Source organism: Aquila chrysaetos, chromosome 8 (genome assembly GCF_900496995.4).
Source record: "Aquila chrysaetos chrysaetos chromosome 8, bAquChr1.4, whole genome shotgun sequence".
NCBI classification, from domain to species: Eukaryota; Metazoa; Chordata; class Aves; order Accipitriformes; family Accipitridae; genus Aquila; species Aquila chrysaetos.
This window is the reverse complement of record NC_044011.1, coordinates 46802470-46826229: the sequence shown is the minus strand read 5'-3', so window position 1 is coordinate 46826229 and position 23760 is coordinate 46802470. Positions and strand designations below refer to the sequence as shown.

The window sequence follows — 23760 nt, the reverse complement described above, 5'->3', positions numbered from 1 at the left end:
GGTTTGCAAACCCCCTTGTCAACTGCACCCTCTGATTTTGGGCATATTTGAGCCCGGTTTGGCCAAAATCCTGGCAAGCCCTTGCACAGAGCGACGCGCGTCAGCTCCTCCATAAACTGCTGCTGACAGCTTTTCCTGGTCCAGATTTAAAAGGCAAAGAGGAAAAAATCCTGGTTTTCCATGGGCAAGGCAGGTGGGATTTTTTTCCCCCTCCTACATTATATTTTGGGGGGAAACCCCATGCAATTCACCCCCCCCACGCACACACCCCCTTAGGACTGCAGGATTTTACCTCCCGCCGCAGCAGGCATTAGCATCCCTGGTGGGGTGCCCAGCCCGGCATCCCGTCCCCCTCGGCATCCCCCAAAATTCCAGCTGGGCAGAATAAAATACCGCACCGAGGTATTGCAGAATAGATCAATTATAGGGAACGGCGGAGCCCCAAAGTGCAGGACAAATTCCCCATTATATATGGGTAACATATATAATATTTCCATATATATATATATATATATATGTATATCAGGGAATATATATCCCCCGATCTCTCTTGTCTCTCTCTCTCCCCACCCCCAATATTCCCCAATATATTATATTCCCAAATACATTCTCCCCAATATATTCTCCAATAATAAATATCTATATACAGAGAGAGAGAGAAAATATTATATTCCCAGATACACATATATATGGGGTTTATTATATATTATATAATATTCTTCAATATCTATTGAGGAATATAATATATAATAATATTAAATAATATTCCCCAATATATTATATTCATCAATATATTTCCTCAATATATTCCCCAATATGATATATAAATAAAAAATACGTATTATACTCCCATATATATATATATATATATATATGGGTAATGTAATGCAATATTGTATAATATTCCACATATATAGGGGTATATATAATATTATATTATTAATTATATTATATGATATATAATATGTAATGATATTTAAGAAATAATATGAAAATATTATATATTAATTTGTATATAAGATATTTAATATTCCCCAATATGTACGGGGAATATCTATTCCCTGCAATGGCGGGGGCGGGAGGGCTTTATTTATTTATTTATTTTTAAATCGAGTTTTAAACTTCAATTTTAAATTTCATTTTTGTTTTTAACCCTTGCTGATTCACAGCCTTGGGCAGGCCCATCACTACTCCCCATTCCCCCGCCGCAAAAAAAAAAAAAAAAAAATAACCCAACCAGAGGAATTCAGCAATTTCACTCCTAAACTGGCAGCACATCCCGAGCAGGTTTGGTTTTTTTTTTGCTTTACAGCAGCACCGGGAATGGAAAGGGAGTAAAAATTTAGGTGGTACCCAGGACCAGGAGGTGATGCTCCAGCTCCTCATCCCATCAAGGAGCAAGATGCTCACGGGATGCGCTTGGAGCATCCTCTCCCTTTTTGCTCGTTTTGATTTTGGCGCTTCATTGCCCACCCACATCCTCCATCGCACCCAACCCCGCAGCAAAAATCGCCCCGTTTTCATTAAATGGCATGAAAAGGCCCCAGTTTGTGCTGCCCTTAACTTGGAAGCGAGTCAGCGACTGCAATTAATGCAATTTTTTTAATCTTTTTTGCAATCTCCATCAAGTTTTCCACCTCTCAGGCTCAACTCGCTGTTGTCCAATTTCTGCCTCAAATTTGCTACGAGTTTTGAGCAAAACCCACTTAATTTTTTTTGCAGACAAAAGGGGTTTATTCTTTAACAATGCGCGCAAGATGCCACTCTTGGGACACACAAAACCGTTGAAAACCTGGTTTCATCAGAAAATCAGATTTTGCAGAAAAGCTCTGTTTTTAATGAAAACCATCGATGGGCACCAGGCGCGGATGGGAATTATGGACCTTGGGCACTGAACGTGCCGAGAAATTCGCTTTCGGATGAGACAGGAGTGAGCAGCTCAGCAGCGCGGGATGTTTTACATTTGTGGAGAGGAGCCTTTTGGACGGCTTTGGAGAATTTTAATGCTAAAAGTGAGATTGCAGCTGCTGGGGTCTTGAATTTGGGTGCCCTGTGAGCGTCTTTGCTGATTTGGGTACCATCCCATGGTCTTTGCTAATTAGGGTGCTCTATAAGGATCTTTGCTAATTTGGGTGCCCTGTGAGCATCTTTGCTCATCTGGGTACCATCCCACGGTCTTTGCTAATTTAGGTGCCACGCCAAGGTTTTTGCTAATTTGGGTGCCCTGCAATGACCTTTGCTGATCTGGGTGCCTTGCTGGGGTCTTTATTTTGGGTGCCCTTCAAGCATCTTTGCTAATTTGGGTGCCGTGCAAGGATCTTTGCTGATTTGGGTACCATCCCCCGGTCTTTGCCAATTTGGGTGCCCTGCTGAGGTCCTTCATTTGGGTGCCCTGCACGGATCTTTGCTAATTAGGGTGCCCCACGAGCATTTTTGCTAATCCAGGTCGCGAGCAGCACCGCAAACCTTCAGCAGCGGGTGACACAAAAAGATGCTAAGGAGGCGACATCTGCTCCTGCCTCGGTCCTAAACCCTCCATGGGCGAGCAGAGCACTGGTCAGGACGCCGGCTAAATCCATCCCTCGCCCCCAGGCCTTTTGGGGTGCCAGTGGCTTTGCACCCCAAAATCCTGCAAGGAGCACGATGCACATCCTTGCAGGGGTACCCAGGCAGTTCCAGGGATGCCTCGCTGGCATCAGAGCATCCCAAAATCCCATCCGCATCCCCCGTGCCGCGTTAACAGCTCGTATTTTGCTAATTGTACAAACCTAATGGGGGAAGGCGCTGGCTGGGAAAAAAAAAAAAAAAAGGGTAATGGCCATCAGGCCAGCAATAAACCAAAATTAATGGTCCGTGGGAAGAAATCATGTCCACTTAATACCAGCTTTGAAACTCTAATAGAATAATGTAATACCGAGGGGGGTTTGCTCTATACGGGGGTCACTTACGGCGCCGTCCATCACACGCAGAGCAGGGCGCGCTCTGCCCAAGCCCCCACCGCCCTCCGGAGCCGGAATATTTTGGGAGGTGAGCGGAAAGAGCAAGAGCATCCTTCCACCACCCAGGAATGTGGCAGGCAAGCAGGAGGAGGGAGGGACAACGCCGGCAGGAGGCGAGGGGGGAAGAGCCACCAGCTTCCCGTGGGAGCTGGGCGTCTTTCTGCTGGTCCAGCCTCTGGAAGTGCCGCTGGAAAACACCTTGCTGGGGCTGTGCCCGAAGCTGGGGGGTGTTCTCTTTCTCTTTTCTTTTTTTTTTTTTTTTTCAATTTTCTTTTTTTTTCTGTGGGTTTTTTTCAATTTTTTCTTTTTATTTTCTTTTTCCCAATTTTCTTTTTTCTATTTATTACCTTTTTAACTTTTTTCTTTTGTTACCGATTTTTTTTTCTTTTTTTTCAATTTTCTTTTTTCTTTCTTCCCATTTTCTTTTTTCTTTTTTTTTTTCCCCTTGAGAAGGAAAACTCCAATAATTCCCCTGCCACACTGCGGGGAAAAAACCCACCCAAACCTCTAACACACCAGCATCCCCAGCAAGCCAGCAGTACCACAGCCACACCGCCCAGGGATTCCCAATCCCTATTTTCAGTATCTCCCATCCAACCCTTTCCCCAGCCCTGCTTCATCCCAGTAAAAATGTAATTATTTCAGGATTTTTGCTTACCCTGGGAAAAAAAACAAGTGTACAAGTATCCTCGTTCCTGGCAAAGAGGGACGGGGAGGAGGCGCATCCCAAACTTTCCCTTCAGATTAAAAAAAAAACCCCGACATGAAAAACTTTTGCCCGGGAAAGTTTGGGCACGAGCAAAGCCCTTAATTCCAGGAAAACCAGGATTAAAAGCGGATGTGGAGTATTTATATGAAGTTGTGTAAATACAGATGCAACAAGCCGGTGGACGTCATCAGCGCTTTTAAAAATCTAAAATATGTGACGGGAAAAAATCCCTATTTTCCAGTCAAGCTACATCCCCCTGGAGCTAAAAAACCAGTAAAAACCAGTGGTTTTTTATTAATGCCCAGAATCCTACTGGTAATGCACAGGCATTTGCATGAATGCCGTCTCCGACAGCGTCCCAAAACCAGGCTGTGATCCCCATCTCCAACTACATGACTGCTCCTCTCCGATGGTGCCAACCCCCCCCACGGAGGCTCCAGAGCTTTTTCGTATGGGAAAATCCTCATTTTCCCCCCTGAAAATTCCAGGGTGGGAGGGATAATTGTTAAAAAATGCTGCTGCTGTTGAGGAGCCACTCGGGGTCAGAGGAGGACGGGGATGATGGATCATCCCGGGCTGGACCAAGGATGCTCAGGGATGCTCCAGCTCGCTGTGCACAGCGGGAAAAATAAGCACCAAGCATGGATACACTCAATCCCCGGATTTTTCCCGCAAGGATTCAGGCTGTCCCTATGGAAAACTCAATTTTCATCTCCCGTCAAAAGCAAAATGAGGAGTGAGTGGCCACTCATCTAAATAAACCCAGGATATAACCAAGGGATGCACCGGACCGGCCGCGCTACATGACCGCCAAGGCTCGTGTTGCAGGATCCAGCCTCGCCGAAAGATTGCAGGGCCGTGCCGTAAAGCGGCTATTTTAAGATGGAGGTATCATTTCACCAACAATTTCCCTTGGTTTCATGTGACATCGGCCCAGCATCCCCAAAATAAACACGCAACCGCTCCTCCATCTTAAAGGGAATGGAAATATAAACGTTAAGTATAATAATGCAGAAGGCCAAATAACTGATATTAATAATTTTTCTTATTTTAGGTTATTTATAGGAAGGAGAATAAAAGCATGCCGAGGGCGAAAAGCGCTTTGGATTTCAACAAATATTTGGAAATCCCGTTAATTAAAGGTACAGCGGACTCAAAGACGCTTCTGAGATCCGGAGCTTGGGATCGCGGAGGGATTGGGGGACTTTTACCCCCTATTGGGGGAGTTTTCCCACAGAAATTAAAAAAAATAAATAAAAGGCATCACTCTCCAGGCAGCATTGGTCCCCACCGGCCACACGCTCGGGGTTTTCCCACCCAAAGCAGCGGTGATGATGTGATGCTCCATGTCCCAAAATAGCAAAAATTTGGGGGAAAATTATTGTTCGGTGCTCTTTTTTTCTTATTACTGCCTGCAACAAGCCCAACAGGTATTTTTGCTGTTTGGGGCCAAAAATCTCTGATTTAGGATTATCCCCATCCTTGCAGCCATATTATCATTATGCTTATTATTACTGTACATTCAAATAATTTCATATTATATATGTATACATTATAAATTTAAAGAATTTTGCTAGAATAGCCCAATCTCTCAATTGAAACCTATCACTTATCAGCTGGAAAAATCGATCGCATCTCTCATGGAAGATAAACATCACTTTTTGCTGCTAAAACTCGCTCGGCAGCAAGTCTCAAAGTTATTTTTTACTCTATTTCTGCAGCTTTAGGGAACTCACCTCTGCGTTATTTACTTTCGTCGCTTGCAAATGCGATGAAAAGTTTGAAATTCGTGTCATAACCGAAAGAACCAGCACCAGGGCAAAGATTTTTCCAGGAATCCGAGCATCTGCAACGCTTGCGTGCTTGAATGCTCGCGGGAAGCGCACCGGGAGCGCGCACGAGCACGCGCGTGTATCCGAGCGGTGTTTTTCCCCAGAAATCACCATCGTACAGCGTGCTGGGATGTTTAACTCACATCGGAAAAGTTATTTTTACTTATGAGTATCTGAGCGGGTCGATTACCAGCTCGCAGTTTGCTTGTGGAGGATGCAACAATGATTTTCCTCCCCCAAAGCCACAACGGGGAAGACGCATGCCCTGCGCTCGCTCCGCACTCCTGCTTGGTAATTTCCTATTATAAATCAACCCATCGATAATTTTCTATTCTAAATCAATCAACCCATGATTTTCTACGATAAATCAATCAATCAATAGGTTTTTATTATAAGTCAATTAGAATTAAATCAAATTTAATTAAATCTAGGTTCAATCGCCGCCGGGCTAAACGCCACCGTGTCCCCCCCCCCTCCCCACAAAAAAAAGCAGGTATTTATAGCCGGCGCGTCTCATCCCCGCCGCCCTCAGCCCCAGCGATTAATTAAATTAGCACAAAGAGGGGCTTGTTGAGGGCTCCGGCCTCCCGAAGTCGAGCCGGCGAACAGGAAACAAAGGGTTGAATTCTGTCTGGTTGGCTGAAGGGTGCTGCACGCCCCGGCCAGGCGCTGGAGCGGGGCCAGGGGTGTCGCGTCTTCATCGTCGTCGTGTCGTGTCCCCCCCCTCTCCCAGCAGCGCTGGCAGCGATGGCACGGGACGGGACAAGAGCCCCCCCGGGGTGCCGCGGTGGGACGCGGGGTGGATGGGGCGAGCCGCGCGTGGGGCTGGCGCGGTTGAGCGAGGGGGGGGCTTTGCAAAGGTGGTCTTTGCCAAAGGGTCTTCGCAAAGCAGGTTTTGTCAAGGGGCTTTTTTGCAAATCCCACCTGCGGGGGTTTCCCAGCACCATCGCTCCCCGGATTTACACTCAGCGCACCCGAGCCGGAGGCCAGGATGCCAATTTTCGGTGCCGGCCTCCATCACGACCTGGCGATTAACCATTAAAGAAGCAGGGGAAAAAAAAAAAAAAAACTATCTAAAACCCCTGAGCCCTTCCCAACTCATCACAGGAGTGCAAGAGCACTTATGCACCGAGCCCCTCTGTGAGCGCAATTAATTCGGGGTGAAAAAGCTCCTGGTAATTCCCGCAGGGATAACAGCACCGGGAATTTCTCTGGCTTCCCCCCGTCGAGCCAAATCCCAACATAAATGGTTGCAGGGAAAATAAAACCCCCCGATGTCTATACCTTGAGATAACCTTGGCCACTTTCCAGGTGCTCTGCTAGTAAAGATGCTACTAAATTGTTTTATTTGCTGTTTTTAGCATAAATATTCTCACCGGGTCCTTCAGCTACACTGTTTGGGATGTTAATTTTAGAAAGGCAGGAAGAGGAAAAAAAAAACCCTATGTTTTTGGAGGTTGTTTAGGTAAGGAGGAATGATTTAGCGTGGCATAAAGTGGGATTAAAATGGAAAAGGTTACATCAAACAGAGGGAAAAGCTCCCCGACAGTGAGAGGTGGCTCCCGGGATGAGGAGAAAACACTGAAATGCTCAAAAAGAGTGCAAGGCAACTCAATAAACAGCAATGGGTGCGATGGCAGGGGTTTTGGCAGGGGTGGGGGGCAGGTCTGCATGGAGGAAAATAGTGGGAATTGGGAATATGCCCGTGATGCGGACTGGTTTGGGGTGAGTCACACCCAAAAGCTGGAAGAGCATCACTAAAAATGTACAAGCATCGTTCAAACTGCACCAGTATCACTAGAATTGGATGAGCACCACCAAAATTTCATGATCATCACTAATATTGCATAAGGTTCCCTAAAACTGCACCAGCATCACTATAATTGGACGACCATCACTATAAGTGGATGAGCGTCACTAAAAGAGCACCAGCATCCCTAAAATTGGACCAGCATCCCTAAAACTGCACTATCAACCCCAAAATTGCATGAGCATCCCTAAAACTGCACCAGCATCCCTAAAACTGGACCAGCAGCTTTAAGAATTGCATCAGCATCCCTAAAACTGTACCAGCATCACTGAAATTGCACCAGCATCACTAAAGTTGCACCAGCATCCCTAAAATCACATGAGTATCAGTAAAAGAACACCAGCATCACCAAAATTGCACCAGCATCCCTAATATTGCATGAGCATCACTAAAATTGCACCATCAACCCCAAAATCGCATGAGCATCCCTAAAATTGGACCAGCATCCCTAAAACTGCACCAGCATCCCTAAAACTGCACCAGCAGCCTTAAGAATTCCACCAGCATCCCTAAAATTGCACCATCAACCCCAAAACTGCACCATCAACCCCAAATTGTATGAGCATCCCTAAAACCGCACCAGCATCCCTAAAATTCCACCAGCATCCCCGGCGCGAGGCGCAAAGGTGGGGAGAGCCGCGGTGGGGCTGGCTTGCCGGCGCTGATAGGGGTTTTAATTATTGGCTCATTACTAGCATCGCCGTTATCAGATGAAGCTTCATCCAGCCAAGCATCCCTCCTGTGCCCCAGGGAGCAAGCAGAACCCCGAATCCAGCGGGACCGGGTTGCAAACGACCCCGCTAACGAAGGGGAGAAGGGAAGGCGGCCACGATCCAAGGATTTCCTCGCCCCTATCCCTGGAAAAGCAATGGATGGGGAGGGAAGTCGAGCATGTCCTGGAATATTGAAAAAAAAAAAAGTATTTCCTCAAATTTATCTCTTTAAGAGTGCAAAGCAAGCAGGCTCCTCATCCCATTATTCACCATCAGCTCTAAAACCCACCCGCGCTATTTAAATCCAAGGAGGGGGATGCTCCAGCCTGACCCTGGGAAATAAAGCCAGGACCAAAATTTGAGATTAAATTTAATTAAGACTCTGCCTACAAATCTGTCTCTTAATCTTGGTTTATTTTACCCATCTTATTATGCGCCATTGATACCATTCATTATTTATTTTTAATTTAATTAATTAGTATTTCCTGTTTATTTATGAATAATTATATTATTATGTTATTGTTTCTGATATTATTATTTATTTTATTATTATTTATTTTATTATTATTTTGTTCTTTGCCATCACGCTGACAAAGTACCCCAATTTATAGAGCGATTTCCTTAAAGCCAAATAGTGTCCGCGGGCTAAATATTTGCCAAAAGGACCATTTCCATTGAGCAAACGACTTCAAAATGCATTTAAAATGCTATTTTTAAAGGTTAAAACGCAATCCAGAAACAAAGGGGTGGCCGCAGTGTATCAATGCCTGACAAAATGCCCCACTTAAATTTTTTTTATGGCAATTAATTAATTGACAGAGTTAAGAGATGTTGGATCTGGCACCGAGATATAAAGAAACCAATTTCTGCACGTAAATGCATTAAAAGACCGTTCTGGGCACTTTATATAAATGGGATTTTCTTGGGATTGCGATAATAAATAATAATAAAAAAATTATTTTTTTATTTTTTTAACTCCTCCAGCAAAGTTAATGTCCTCAGAATCCAGATTCTGAGGGGTTTTTAATAATTTTACTTCAAGGGGTCGGGGAGAGGATGCAGGATGCGAGAGGCCGGATGGAGAGCATGGGATGCAGGATGCTCCGGAGGGAAGACCCCACCCGCCATCTCTGAGCCAATTATTTATAATTATTTATTACGAGCTGATCAAGGGGCTAATAAAATGTAAGACCCAGAGAGGGTTCGGCTCATCGACCTCACTCGCCAGGGGTCTTCCCTTTGGAAAGAGGCAGTGGAAAGATGCTGCAAAATAGGGGAAAAAAGAGAAAACGGGAAAAAATCAGAAAATCAAGCAGGTAAAAGTCTTTTTTTCTGGGATAGGCACCAAAATCACCAAACTGCATCCCAGCATCGCCACCGGCATCACCACTGGCAACAGGCGGCGGCATTCGGATGGAGAAATTAGCGGCTTGGAACAATAAATTCCCTTTTAAATTTATTGCTTGGGAGCATTAAAAATGTCTAAAGTGGTTTACATCCACCATCGCAGTGGGAATTTGCTCGGGGATAAGGGAGCTTGTAATTGCTATTCTAAAACTTGCCTTAGAAGCTTCAAGTAGTATTTAAAAAAACATTTTAAGGGCTTTATAAAGCTATAAAGTGCCTTCCGCTGTACCTAGAAGTGATATATCTGTAAAAGCCTAGTCCTGCCTCCGCCAAATAATCCAAGGAATAACATGCCGCTGATCAGATAATATGAAATGAAACCGCCAAAATTAAATATTCTGGGTTTTTTTTTAAAATATTTGGAAAAGTTTTGACTCGCTGCATGTCTGGTGGTGTTATTTTGGCATCGCTCGCAGCATGGGAGGGGGATGAGAACCCCTTTCGGGAGGCGTGTCGGCTTTGCTGCCTGAACTGGGCTGCCGGAAAAAAAAAGGCAAAAAAGGAAAAAAAAAAAAAAAAAGGAAAAAAGCAAAAAATAAAAGAAAAAAGCAAAACCAAAAGAATAAAAAAGAAGAAAAAAAGGGGGGGGGGGGGGGGGGGAGAGAAAGAAAAAACAGCCAAAAAGAAAAAAAAGAGTGAAAAAAAGAGAAAAAGGCAAAAAAAGAGAAAGAAAGCAAAAAAAAAAAAAAAGACAAAAAAGCAAAAAAAGGGGGGAAAGGAAAAAAGGGAAAAAGTTAAGAAAGGAAAAGAAAGGAAAAGATAGGAAAAGAAAGGAACAAAGTAAAAAAGTAAAAAAGGAACAAAGGTGGGGAAAAAGGTGGGGAAAAAGGTGGGGAAGGGGAATAAAGGGGGGGGAAAAGAAGGGAAAAAAAAGCAGCTTTTCCCCTCAAGGAAAAATTCCGGGGAGGTTCAAGCTCTAAACCACATTCAAAGCCCAATTCTGAGCGCGGGGGCAGCAACTCTCAGGCACCTCCGCCGCCGCCGCTACTGGTCGTCTGGCTGATGGGGGGCGACGGGATTTTCATGGTCCAAATCCAGTTTGCCAACACACCCTTAAAAAAATATAAAATCGGGGCAAAGTAAAATAGGAGAACCTCTCAAAACGGTCTGAAATTGGGATTTTTTTTTTTAATTGCCTTTATGGGATTTATTGATAGGAGAAAGCGAGCCGTCGCAGCCGGGGAAAGGGAGAACCGAGCAAAAAAAAATGTGGTTTTGGTTATAACTTTTTTCATAGTTTTTGCAACACCTTATTAAAGTTGAAAGCTCCGTATAGAACATTATTGGGGCTTTTTTTTTTTTTTTTTTTTTAATCCACCCAAGTAGGATTTCATGGCAGCTTGCAAAACTCTCCTCCACCTGCACCAAAATAATCTGGATTTTTGGGGGGAGCATCAGCGGTACTGCACCCCTAGCTTGAATTTTTATGGCCTTTTGGTGGGGCTACCTGGATATTTGGGATTTTCCTGCCTGGATTTTCTTTGGTGCATGTGGGATGGGACAGGTCGTGTAGCACGGGATGCTGAAAGATGGCTGAAGCCCGGAATGGAAAATAAAACTCAATATAAAAAAATAAAATAAAAAATAGAATAAAAATTATATAAAGAAAACTAAAAAGAAAAATAAAATAAAAAATAGTAAAAAATAAATGTGTAGACATGGCGCTTAGGGACATGGTTCAGTGGTGGACTTGGCAGTTGGACTCCATGATCCTAAAGGTTTTTTCCAACCTAAATGATCCTATGATTCTATAAGTCTATGAAAATAAACACTAAAATAAAATAAGATAAAAATTAAAAAAAAAAATAAAAAAGAAAAGAAAAATAAAATTAAAAAATAAAGTGAAAAATAAAATAAAAATTTTTAAAAAAAATTAAAAATTCAATAAAACTTTGAGGGTCACGGAAAATTATTTTTAGTTGAAACAGCCCCTAAACTAGAGTTTTAGATAAGCCTCATCCTCTTCCCAAGCCCTCCTTCCCATCTCACCCCTCACTCCTCCGGCATCGGTCCCTCAGAGCATCTGCATCTCATTAGCCGCAAAGAGCATCCTGCTAGAGCAGTGCTGACCCAAAAAAACAAAAAAAAAGCCCTTTTTGGCCTCTTAAAAAAGAGAAAAAAACCCAAAATAATACACCAGAAGCTCACAAATATTTAACCAACGCTAATTTAAATTGAGGTGTGGACTAATGGGGGGTTATTTTCCCTTTCAAAAGAGGAAAGCCAAAAAAAAAAAAGATATCAGGCTGGGGGGGGGCAGGAAGAGCCAAGGCCAAATTCTCGTCTTATTTATACAGCTGCAAATCACAGCTGGGCAAAGGCGACCTCATCTCACCGGGACTGCGGCTCCATCCCACCGGGATCGCTGGTTTTCCCATAGGGATTACCTGGAGCACCACCTTGGTCCTGGCAAGGCTGGAGGCAGGGACGAAACTGGGTCTAAATTTAATCCAGGATTAATTCCCATCCTCCAGATTATTATGTTGAGCCGGCATCTTAACGACCCCACTAACGACGTTGGGAAATTTTTTTTTTTTTTTTGCTAATTTGAGGGCATTTGTTAACACCCTCTTTGGTGGCGGCGAAAATTATTTGGGAATCGAGTTATTCGACGGTGCATGGGATATTAAATTTAACCGGGAGTTGTCTGGATCCAGCAAATTATCCCGCTAACACCCCAAAAAAGCAGCTTTCCACACCCCAGAGTAATATAAGGATGGAGAAAAATTGGGGATGGGATGCTGAGATGCATCTGGGGGTACCCAAGACCTAAAAAAAAAGAAGATATTGATGCTCAGTCCGGCTTTCCCACCGGGGTCAGGGATGTCAAATCTCCCCTAATTTATCGCCAATCACGGCAGAAGTTTCCTCTCGACTTTAGGAAACGCGGCTCGTTGTCCAAATTTGGTATTTCTGCGAGGAAAAAAGAAAGACGTCGAAGACAGGGTTTTATCCAGAGCCGGGGGAAAGGGAGCTCAGCATCCTAAAACTCTCATTTTAGTACTTTACATTAATATTTCCCATTATAGCAGGGGTTTAAAATCCTCATCGTTGTATCCCTGCCTGCTTTTGTGCCACACTTGCGATGGGCACCCCCGCCCATCGACTCTCAGCCACTCCATCCCATCGCTGGCCCTAATTTTACTAATTATTTTAAGCCAGAGCAGTTCCCAGGAAAATAAATTAGGCAAAACTAGGGGCGTCCCAGCACCCTGGGTTATTTTTCCCCATGTCCTCAAGAAACATCCCTGGGTATCTTATCACGCATCTCAAACCTGACGGCGCGGTGGCACCGGGATGCGGATGGTACCCGGAGGCGCGGTCCAGCCACCTGCATCCCGGGGGATGAGGATGGACGGGTGAAGGATGCTCCTTCCGGTGGGACCGCGCAACTATTTAAGTTTCCTGGAGGAAAAAAAAAAAAACCTATTATTGCTCGGAGACTTACGGATGCTGTCAATCAACGTGAAAAAAACCAGAAAGTAATTTCAAAGTTCACTGGAAAAACAAAAATCACCCAAAATCCAAAGCTGCCCCGTTGCAGGGACTTGTTTTATCCATGAACGGGGAAAAAAGGTTATTCCCTGATGCTCCAGTGGGATAAAACCCTCCCCTCCCAACACAACTGTCTGTGTTTACTTAAAAAAAAACAACAAAAAAAAGAGATTTCCTTAAAAAAAAAGGAGATTTTCTTTAAAAAAGGGGAATTTCCTTAAAAAAGGCAATTTCCTTAAAAAAAGGCCATTTTTTAAAAAAAGTGTATTTCCTGAAAAAGAGGGATATTTCCTTAAAAAAGGGGAGATTACTTTAAATAAAGGAGATTTCCTTTTAAAAAAAAGATTTCCTTATAAAAAGGAGATTTCCTTAAAAAAAGGGAAGATTTCCATAAAAAAGGGAAATTTCCTTAAAAACCAGATTTCCTTAAAAAAAAAGGCGATTTCCTTTAAAAAAAGGCGATTTCCTTAAAAAAAAAGGCGATTTCCTTAAAAAAAAAAAGGCGATTCCTTTAAAAAAAAAAAAGGCAATTTCCTTTACTTCCCCCTCCCAAAAATAATGGAGGGAGAATGGAAAATGTTCCTGCAAGCCCGTCGGGGATGCTGAGCATCACTTTTCTTCCCCACCCCGTGCTATCGGGGGGGTGTTTAATGTCATATATAAAAAATACGTTATCTCTGTAATGTTATATATATATCACGTTAAAATTCCGGGGGTTACGGGACCCCCCTCAGTGCTGGTTTTGGGGGGCTGGGGCTGCCAACTGCCTTAAAAAGCCCAATTTGGGGATGACGGGGAGCACAGCATCTCCTTCCCTTCCTGATGTCACCAGCTCCCCTATTAACCTCGCCGGTAATTAGCCTCGAGCAATTAACTTTTGCCCCTAATGAAGGAATCTCGGCGCGGGGACTTAAATAAAATAGGAGGGAGGGGAAAAAAAAAAAAAGGGGGGGGGGGAATCCCGATCCCATGATCCGTCTGCTCTGTATGGCTTAAACCCCCCAAAAAGCTGTTATTTTTTAATGCAAATCACCCCAAATCCCATTAATTCACCCAAAACCCTCTCTCTGTCCGCGTGGGGCTGAAAACAGCCCCCGAAACATCAAACCCCAAAGGTTTTGGGGCTTATTTTTTGCAGGGAGCACCCCCTTTTCCACGACGGGAAGATGCCAAATACGCCGAGTCAGCACTTTTGGAGGCGCGACACCCAAAAGTTTCGCCGAAGCCGGGTCTACCGAGCCACGCGCCAGTTTTTCCTCACTCCGCTCCCAAAACCTTTTAGGATTTAAAGGTAAAATAAGTCTAAAAAAGCAAAATTAAACCCTTTCCCCTCCTATTTTCTGCTTCTCCCTGGCAGACAGCTGCCCCCCGCATCCCGGCCAAAAATAATCCATCCCCCCCCTTTCCCTTAATCTAATCGCCCCGGCTGGGAGTTTGAAAATATCCTGCCGGGTTTAGGGTTTCCCGTTACCCGGCGAGTGGCGAGATAGTGGGAAAAAAGATCCTTGGGAGTGAGAAAAACCGGGAAGAGCCCAAACAAAGAGCCAAGTTGAGCTTCGACGCCCGGCAAGGACCGGGATGAAGCGGGGGGGGGGACACACGGATCCTTCAGCAAAACTTCCCGAGCCGCGCGATGCCGCCGGCGGAGCCGCCCTCCTGCGGGTGTAAATACACTCAAAAATTCAAAATAAATTAAAAAGAATTCGATTTTTTTAAAAGCCCCCCCTCCCCCCATCGCTGCGAAGCTGCCAAAATGGATTTTTTTAGCATTTATCCAACCTTGCGGGCGCGGGAGGGATGAACCGGGGATGGGGGGGGGGGGGGGGGCATCCCGTGCGGCCATCCCGGGGGAAACTGGGTGCACCAGGGGAAACGAGGTGCACTGGGAGAACGGGGTGCACTGGGGAAAAGGGGTGCCCGGGTCTGGGCGGGGGGGTTATCCCCAGGAGAAGCGGCGGGCTGCGGCACACCGGCGAGGGCCGCGTTTCGGCGCTGGCGTCGAGCCCACGTGGGGCCCTGCGAGGCGGCACGGTGGCCCCCCCCCCCCACGCCACCAGTGGGTGCCCTGGGGGTGCTGGAGGAAGGGAAGGGGGGGGGGGGGGCACCCCGAGGTAAAGGGGTGCCTTGCAAAGCTGGGAGGCTGCGGACAAAGTGGCCCCCCCCGTCCCCAGCCCCGTTTGCACGGGGGGCAACTTTCCAGCTGCAAAATGCAACGAGCCGGAGGGGGCTGCAACCGCGCTCCCCCCCCCCCGACGGGGGGGGGGGCATTGCAATCGGCGGGGGGGGGGGCGGCTTGCAAACCCCCCTAAAGGGCATTGCAACCGGCTGTTGGGGGGGGGGGGCTGCAAACGGCCGGGGGTCATTGCAACCGGTCGGAGGGTCTGCAGCAAGTCCGAGGGCATTGCAAGTAGCCTGGGGGGGGGGCTGCAACCCCCCCCCGGGGGGCATTGCAACCGGTCGAGGGTCTGCAGGGGGGTATTGCGACCGGCCGGGGGGGGGCCCCCCCCCCCCCCCGGCTTACGGCAACCCCCCGAAATCACCGCAACCGGCCGGGGGGGGGGGGGGGGTCACCGCAGAGAGCCGCAACGGCGGGGGCAAACCGCAGCCGGCTGGAGGTCAGCCCGGGGGGGGGGGGGGGGGGGGGGGGGCGGGCGGACGGACACCGGACACCGGGGACGGACGGACACACGGACACCACACACACACACACCCCCCCCCCCCCCACCCGCTGCAACCGAGGCCCGCGCTCCCCCCGGCCCACACCGGGAGGGGAGGCGGTGCAGAACGGCAAGTTACTTCCCGCACCGGAGGGGATGGAAGGCGCGGGAGAGGGGGGGGGGATTGGGGGGTGGTTGGGGGGTGGGGGGGGGGGATGTCCCCGCCGCCGCCGCCGCCGCCACACGTGCCCCGCCGCCCGGGCCGCTTTGTCCGCGGCGCTCGGCGCGGCTCCGCCCGCCCCCGCGCGGCGGCCCGCCGGTGAGTGACAGCCTACCTGCCCGCCAATCTTCATCACACCGACACCGGCCTGACAGCGCGGCCGCCGCTCGCCGCCCGCCCGCCCGCCCGGCCCCGCCGCGCCGCCGCCGACACGCCCCGCCCCGCCCCGCCCCGCCGCCGGGACACGCCTCCCTCCTCCTCCTCCTCCCCCCCCCCCACCGCAACCCGCCCGCCACGCCGCCGCTACGCCACGCCCCCCCCGCCGCCGCCGCCGCCGACACGCCCCCCGCCGCCGCGCCCGAGGCCACGCCCCCCTCTGACCACGCCCCCCTCTCCACGCCGCCGGGCGCCCCCTGCTGGCCGGCGCCCTTCACGCACACACACCCCCCGTCCTGCCCCCCCCCCCCCCAGGCAGCGCTGAGCCCCCCCCTCCCCGCACCCCCAAAAGGACACCCCCCCCCCAGCATCTGGGTCCTCCCCAGGGCATCACTCAGACCCACCCCCCCCGCTGCATTTGCCTCCCAAACACATTTGCCTCCCCCAAACACATTTGCCCCCCCCCAGCAGCATCTGCCCCCCCCCAGCAGCATCTGCCCCACCAACCATAATTGCCCCCCCAAACAAACACATTTGCCCCCCCCAAACACATTTGCCCCCCCCCCAAACACATTTGCCCCCCCAGCCACATTCAGAGCCGAACCCGGTGGCCTTTGACCCCACCCCCCCAACCACAAACTCCCCCAGGGTGCCCCCCCCCAGCACCCCAAAAAATCCCTCCCCCGGGATGCTTCCCACCCCAGGCCCTTCCTGCAGGATCATCCCTCAAGGCAAAACGCTCCGATTTTGGGAGCATCTCTTAATTATTACTAATTTGGGGGGGCGATATTTCTGACAGAGGCCCCCCCACAAATTTTGGGCAGCATGAGACATTAACCCCTCCCTCCCTTCTCCCAAGGACCTGGAGATGATGTTTCCCTGGAGTCGCTTCCACTGGGAGTGCTGGATGCACTGGGTGCACTGGGAGCACTGGGTCCTGCTGCCAAATTTTCCCATGTTTTATTGCAAAAACCACAGGGACAGATTTTTCCGGATCAGCCTGGCCATGATTTAGTTTCTCCCCATTTTCCATCCCCTTCCCCGATAAAAGGCTGTCAAAACCAGGTTTGGGGAGAAACGCTGAATTTCTGCCCATTTCCTAAGGCATACTGGATGAGAGATGGAATTGGTCGAAATAGCCCCGGAATTCTTTTGGGATGGGTTAAAATCAGCTCCGAAGAGTTACAGCGGGATGTACGAGCCAGCAGCGATAAATGATGTGTAAGGGATGGCTGTAAGGTCAGGGATGTGACGGGAAAGGTGGAAAAATGAGCTTAAATTTAAGGCTAGGAACCCAAACCACCTTAATTTTCCCTCTTAAGTTTCCCAGGGCGAGTGACCTCTTGCAAACCCCCACTTTTAAATCCCTCCTTCCAGCTTATCCCCCCTGCAAAAAAAAAAAATCTGGGAAATATTTGTGCCTCCTACTTGAGAGCAGCCTCTAAAATTGGGTGACCTCCTTTGGGTTGGCCATTGGAGAGCAACCAAAAATCAATGGTTCACGCTTGGGCTCCATTGATATAATAACGGAGGGATGCAGCGGGTGGTTGGGATGCATCCCCCCCCGCAAAAAAAAAGCATCACTGCATCATGTTGCTGGGACAACCAGCGGGAACTCGGAGCATCCCCCTGATCCTTTGGAGCGGTTGGGGCAATGATTTATAGGAATTTCTTGCCTTGTAAATCAGCCGACGGGACGTTTCCCCCCCCCCCTCCCCGCACCTCATTACTATTCCACGGGAGCGAGCGAAGACGAGGAGCCATAAAGCTGTCGCCGGTTGTTTCAGCCAGCTGGGGATGCCGGGCAAAAAATATTTGGGGTTTTTCAGAAGCTGGAGAATTCAAATGGGAGGAGGATGGAAACTCCCTCATCCTGGGATCAAAGGACCGCGGGATCGTCTGTGCTCGGCATCTCGTGTTGAAAAACAGAGATGAAAAGAGGGCAGGCATGCACAGGGCATATTTTAAGCCCCATCATCACCAAAAATGTCCAAGTGCTCAATATTTCAGGGTTCTCCTGTTGCAGGGCTCTTTCTTCTGGCATCATCAGCAGGCAGCATCCCATGTTCGCTCCTCGAGCATCCCATTCCTCTTCTCTAATTTTGGTTACCCATCGCCAAAGCGATTCCTCCGCTGGTTTCAGAAACTTGTGCTCATCCTCCAGGAAAAGTAGCCAGGCCTGGATTTTTCCTCACAAACACAAAAGCTGCTTCTTCCCTGGAGAGTTTTTTTCCAGAGGTTAATTCTCATACCTGGTTAAAAAAAAGGGTGCCTGATTTCCCGGTTGAATTGGCTCCGCTTCAACACCTAGCCATGGGGTCTTGCTGTATTTTTTTTGGCGGTAAATTAAAAGTCTTCTGCACTTAATCTTGGGGTTTTGTCCCCCAGAAAAGCATCTCTCTGCTGTAACAGGTCACCCCTGGATGATCTTTTTTTGGTCAGATCTCATCCCGCCAGCCCTGAGCCCCCAGATCTGCAGGACCGGCAATGCTCAGCAGCATTCCTGATGGGATGCAGAGCCTGGCTCCCACGGGGGCTCTGGCAGGTACCGACCCCCTTCTCCCCACCCTGGACCACCCTCTGACGACAGCAGCCCAGGGATGCAGGTGGTGTCCAGCTGGGAGAGATGTCCAAACCCCCCAAAACCACAAAAGCCTCGATCAAACACCTTATTCCACATCCCTATCCCAAGCCGGAGCGCTGCCTGCTGGAAAACATCCCTGAAATTAAGCCCCCTTCATCCTGGAGTCCCCCAAATTTTGGGGGTTGTGCCGTTTACCCGCCCCCAAGCTGGGGTGCAGGCATCTCAGAGGGATGGGGTTTTGTGCACTCAAATCAGTGTCATAAATATATAATTACCATGAACTAATCGGTGCCTATTCAAGAGCACACGGACGGTTCCTTCTCAAAAGCAACTAGTACTCAGAGCAAGTTTGCTAAAATATTAAACATTTGGCAAGAGCGGCGACATATATAACCGGCAATATTTACATTTTTACATAACGGGCTTCAGGAGAAAACAAATTACATAAAATATAGCGGTTTAGTCTCCGTCATTTGACTGCTCCTCCATAAATAATTCAATTCTCTTTCCAAGATTGCATTATTGCTCGTGTCGGATTTCTCTAAGAAAACTGTGACGGGATACTCTGAAAAATACATAAGAGCGAAGCTGAGTAAATTATTAAACGATAGATGTTAAAAACAAGATGAGGTTTTAGGATGCAGCCACAGCCAGGGCTGGGTTCCTAAGTCTGAGCTTTGCGGCCGAGCCCACCTTAAAGCACTGCAGTGGGTTGGAGGGGTAAGATATCCCCTCCAAATTGCAAGCTCACTGCCTGGGAGGATGTCTGACCCCCTCGGCAGTTAAAGGATGCTAAAAAGGGATCCCTAAAGAAAATTTAGGACTTGTTTCGGATCAGAGGGTGGTGGTACCCACCAGCCCTTCGTCCCTCCGGCTCGGGCACCGCGCTGCGATCGGGGGACGATGCTTAATCCAAATTACCCATTACAATTTGTGTTGGAGTTTTAGAAGACATTCAGGATACAGATATTTTCCCACACCTTTCAAAACCCTCTCCAGTTACGAGTTTCAAGAAGAGAGGAGAAAAATCAGTGTCATCCAACACTGCCTTAAAAGCCACATAATTAACCTGGGACTGGACACAAGGACAGTTGTCTGTCCGAACCCAGTGATGCTTGCACCAAATCCGGGCTGAAGTTAAGGGATTCCCCAAAATTTAACTATTTAGCTCATGGAGGATTTCTATTAAAGCTGATTTCCCTCAGTTTGTGGTACTCGGGATACCCACAGGACGGCTCCTCTTCTTAAATATGTTTATTTTTACCTCTGCACATGATTTTCCTGGGAATAATAAGAGAGTAAACCCAAAAAGATTTATGGCACCGAGGCGACAGCATTATTTTTGAAGCCACCGTGCATTTTAAATAGTCTCAGACACACAAATAAGAGCAAGTAACGCTACGCCGATTTGACAACTACTGATAGATGAATACACCGGAGAATATAATTAAAGGCTTTATCGATAATCCATAGGCACAAGGAGGATGTATTAAGAATAAGTGATCGATGCCGGGATGGCTCAATATTCCCGGAGGTTTCCCCATGCGAGATTAAATAAGATTAAAGCTTATTTCTTGTGTGGGATTGATGGATCGATAATAAAGAAAACTAAAGCCAAAAGAAAGGATTTTTCCCTGTCATTGCCTCCACCAAGCAGCCGGGAGCAAGTGGGACAATACCTGAAAAAATGGGATTTCTCCCCTCCCCGCACTGCCAGAGCAGGGGTTAATGATGGCTCATGGAGCCGGGAAAGCACTTTGGGGTCCTTCCGGAGGAAATATGCTGGATAAATGGCAGGTTATATATATTTTGATTAGAATATCCCTGCTGCCAACTTACTCTTTTTAAATGTTTAATTTCAAGGCGTAATAAGTCCGCAGCCAGTTCTTGCTGCTCCTTCAGGCTCTCCCATGCAAAGTTACTGCGAGCATCCAACTGACTGATCCTTTCCCAAGCATTTCCAGGATTAAAAAAAAAAAAAAAAAAGGAGGATCTGGATGTTTAAAGTGACTTACCTCCAGCACTTGGGCAAGATTTGGAGTCTGTATTCCGGAGGCAGTATTAGCCAGTTGAGATAGGAGTGGGTTAGAGGAATATGCACCAGGGGGGAATAAAAAATCTAAATAATCATAAAGCTACACCTTGTACAAATCCCATAAAAAAAACCAACTGGGGTTGATTAATGGGATAAGCCAGGTAAAGCAATAAACCCCCCCCAACTTATTTTTCACTTGGATATCTGCGGTGGTTGGGTACCAGAGAGCCGGCAAAAGCAACGTGGAGATGCTGAATCCTGCCCTTTTAAATTTTGGCTCCACCTGAGATATTTCTTCGCCTTGGCTGGGCTTCAGCATCCCTTCCCCATCCTCGTTTCAGTTCAGTCCACGATGGGAGTTCAACCTTCATCCACTGCATCTCTTTACCAAGCGATGCAAACACGGCGCCAACCGCCGGCACCGGCCCGGCTTCAGAGGAGCCGGCGAAGGGAGAAGCGGAGAGGTGGTCACAACTCTTTAAAGATGCAAATTGAGAAGCAGCCATCATAACAAGAGAGCTCTGTTAATTCTCTTACGAGTATGCAGATTTCAACGCCGACTTTTCCTAGGCTTATTTGTTTTATTTAGCAATAAATTTAATACCAGCTCCCTGAAGCAAAGAGACAGATGGACTATAAACTTTGAATTTTGAGTAGCTTTCCTTCCTTAGGTTAGTGTCATCTTCGATCTCTCCTGAAATTACATCTAGGAAAGTTTAGAGGGATTGAATTCTGCTTTTTTATAGCCCTCAAAGCCATTTGATTAGCCACCTTTTAATTTTATTTTTTTTTTGCACAGGTTATCCAAAAGGATCTTAAATACCACCTACATGGTTCATACCCTTAGCTGCTGGAGTTATCTCAGAGACTTGCTGATGGACCTGAGAAAACCAAAACACTACATAATATCTCCTCCACATGCAAAGGAAAGCAAAAGAAGTTTTATGCATCTTTTGGGATGCAAAGCTCCCCAGGTCCGAGACGAAAACCTCAGGGCTGAAATAAAATGGTGCCCTTGGAGAACATGGGGCAACCAGTGTATGGCTTTGGAAGGATCACAAAGTCACAACGCAGCAGAAAGGACTCATCTCCGATTTTTTTTGCCATCCACGAGCAATTCAAAAATTAGGTTGGAGGTGAGGAGAGACACCTGGCCGGGGAGGTCGGTGAAGCCCAGGGAAGTCCCCAAGAGGTGGGTGATCTCCATCCTTGGGTTGTCCACACGTGGTAGGATGAAGCCATGAGTAGTCTGAGCACTGTGATGGCTGGATACACGAGAACATCCTTTTTACCAATGACCCTGAGGTGTGTGAAAATCGAAAATTTAATTTTGGAATGTAAAAGCCACATCCCACGTGCTCAGGACTCAGGGAGAGGAGATCTTAAGGGCAACACTGGCTTTTGAAGGAAGCTCTCAGGGGCCATGCAGCGCTTTGACCTTGCTACTCCAGGCCCAGCCAGTTGCCACCATGACTAACTTCCCCACCACCACACACACATAAGGAAGGAAATTAATTTTTTTAAAAAAAAACTACAACAACAACAACAGCCGCATCATTTCCAAGCTGCTGCCTGGGGAACAGGGGAAAAAAATCGATATATGTCAAATGAAAAAGGGCGAGAGCAAAGGTGTTGCAAGGAGCCGAGGATAAAACCATAATTAAAACTGCAAACAGGCCTGGCTGCCAAAAAAAAACCTGCCTGAAAGTCTTGGGGACCGCAGCAACAAATTCAGGCCATTTCAGCAGATGTTGGTTGCTCACAGTCACCCAACATCCCACCATGGATGGACTTTGCCATCGCCCAACCCTTTCCAATAAGGAGACATTATCGACCGCTCAATTGCGATTGAATTACTACAGATGAACATATTATGGGCACATTAAAGTCTAATGAGCGGCCGGTGATTAATGCCATTACAAGGAATACCAAAAGAACTAATGATGATGAGCCACTTAAAGTGAAGTGTCGAGGGTTTAATTATCGATGACTCCTTGGTTTCTCGCCTAAAAACTCAGGTTGGAAGGAGGAAGTGGTTGACACAGGTAAAGACGAGAGGTTTCCAGAAGCGATGACACAAGGAGGCCCCATATTGATACTCTTTTAAGGATAAGATTGATGGGAAATAGCATTTCTTGGAGAAACGTATGGGAAATAGAAGTTTCTTGGAAAAACATCTCACCGTGGGCTTTAGCACTTTTGGGAATGCCATTATAAAAGCAAGTTTTAATTCTTAGCATCTCCCCAGACCCTGTTCTTGCCTTTCTTTTTCCCCTTGACCTTCTTATATTCATTTTCCATTGGTTCTTTGCCTCCTTCCTTTAGCTTTGCCTCTGGTCCATCCCTTGCAGCACCCAGGGACAGCTCTACAACCCTATTTAAATCTCTCAGGTGGTTTCTCTCCTCCTTCCTCTCCTTGGCTGGATCAGATTTTGTTCCAGTATCATCCAGGGGTGTTGACCCCATGGGGAAATGTCACCCCGTGTGGGCACGATGACATTTAAGCATCCCCAGGACCTTTTATAAATAGGACCTTTTTTTGTAGGGTTTTTTTAGGGAAATGACTCTGCAGTTCCTTTAACCTCAGAGAGCCAAGCATCAAAAAGGCTTATTGGTACTGATGTACAAATTTACTGGACTGAATTAAAATTGCATTTAGCATAAAAAGTCACCAAAACCAAAAAACGACCAACTTCCTCGCCCTTGGGAGCATTTGGAACCATAACAGGTGATGACAGAGACACCCCGTCTTCCTCCATCCACCTTCTCCAAGTGTTTCTCAGTTGGGGTCGGACTCAACCCACCACGGGAAATGCCTTCACTCCTCCACCTCCCACCAATGGGGGCCTTTTGGGGCTTTTAGAGACATCTCCTCTTGCTGGGATGGGATTTTTTTTTTTTTTTCATTTTAAAAGTGACTTCATATCCCATTTTATTATTTTTTAAACGTCGCAGGATTTGCACTGTTTGAAGTCTTACATCCTCATTTCCCGTCAGGACGATTAAAATTGATTTCCGCCATCAGCAAGAGAAAGATAATCCTAAGTGGGTTCCTGCGAGAGAGAGCTGTATCCCCACCGGAACCATTACAAACCCTCTCCTATTATTTTAACTTTCTTTTCTTAGGAATTTCTCTTCAGAAA

The 23760-nt window shown here is 47.3% G+C and overlaps 1 protein-coding gene across 4 annotated transcripts in view; it reads right to left on the bottom strand.

Moving 5' to 3' along the window:
• The window catches only part of PKNOX2 (PBX/knotted 1 homeobox 2), an 87892-nt gene extending 71832 nt beyond the window's left edge, over positions 1 to 16060 (bottom strand). The window contains exon 1 of one of the 4 annotated variants that reach the window (XM_030023038.1): positions 15958 to 16060. The gene's annotated coding sequence lies outside the window, so the exon portion shown is untranslated. The remainder of the gene's footprint in view (positions 1 to 15957) is intronic. The other 3 variants (XM_030023040.1, XM_030023041.1, XM_030023039.2) reach the window with 3 other exon arrangements.
• Positions 16061 to 23760: the final 7700 nt, after the last annotated feature.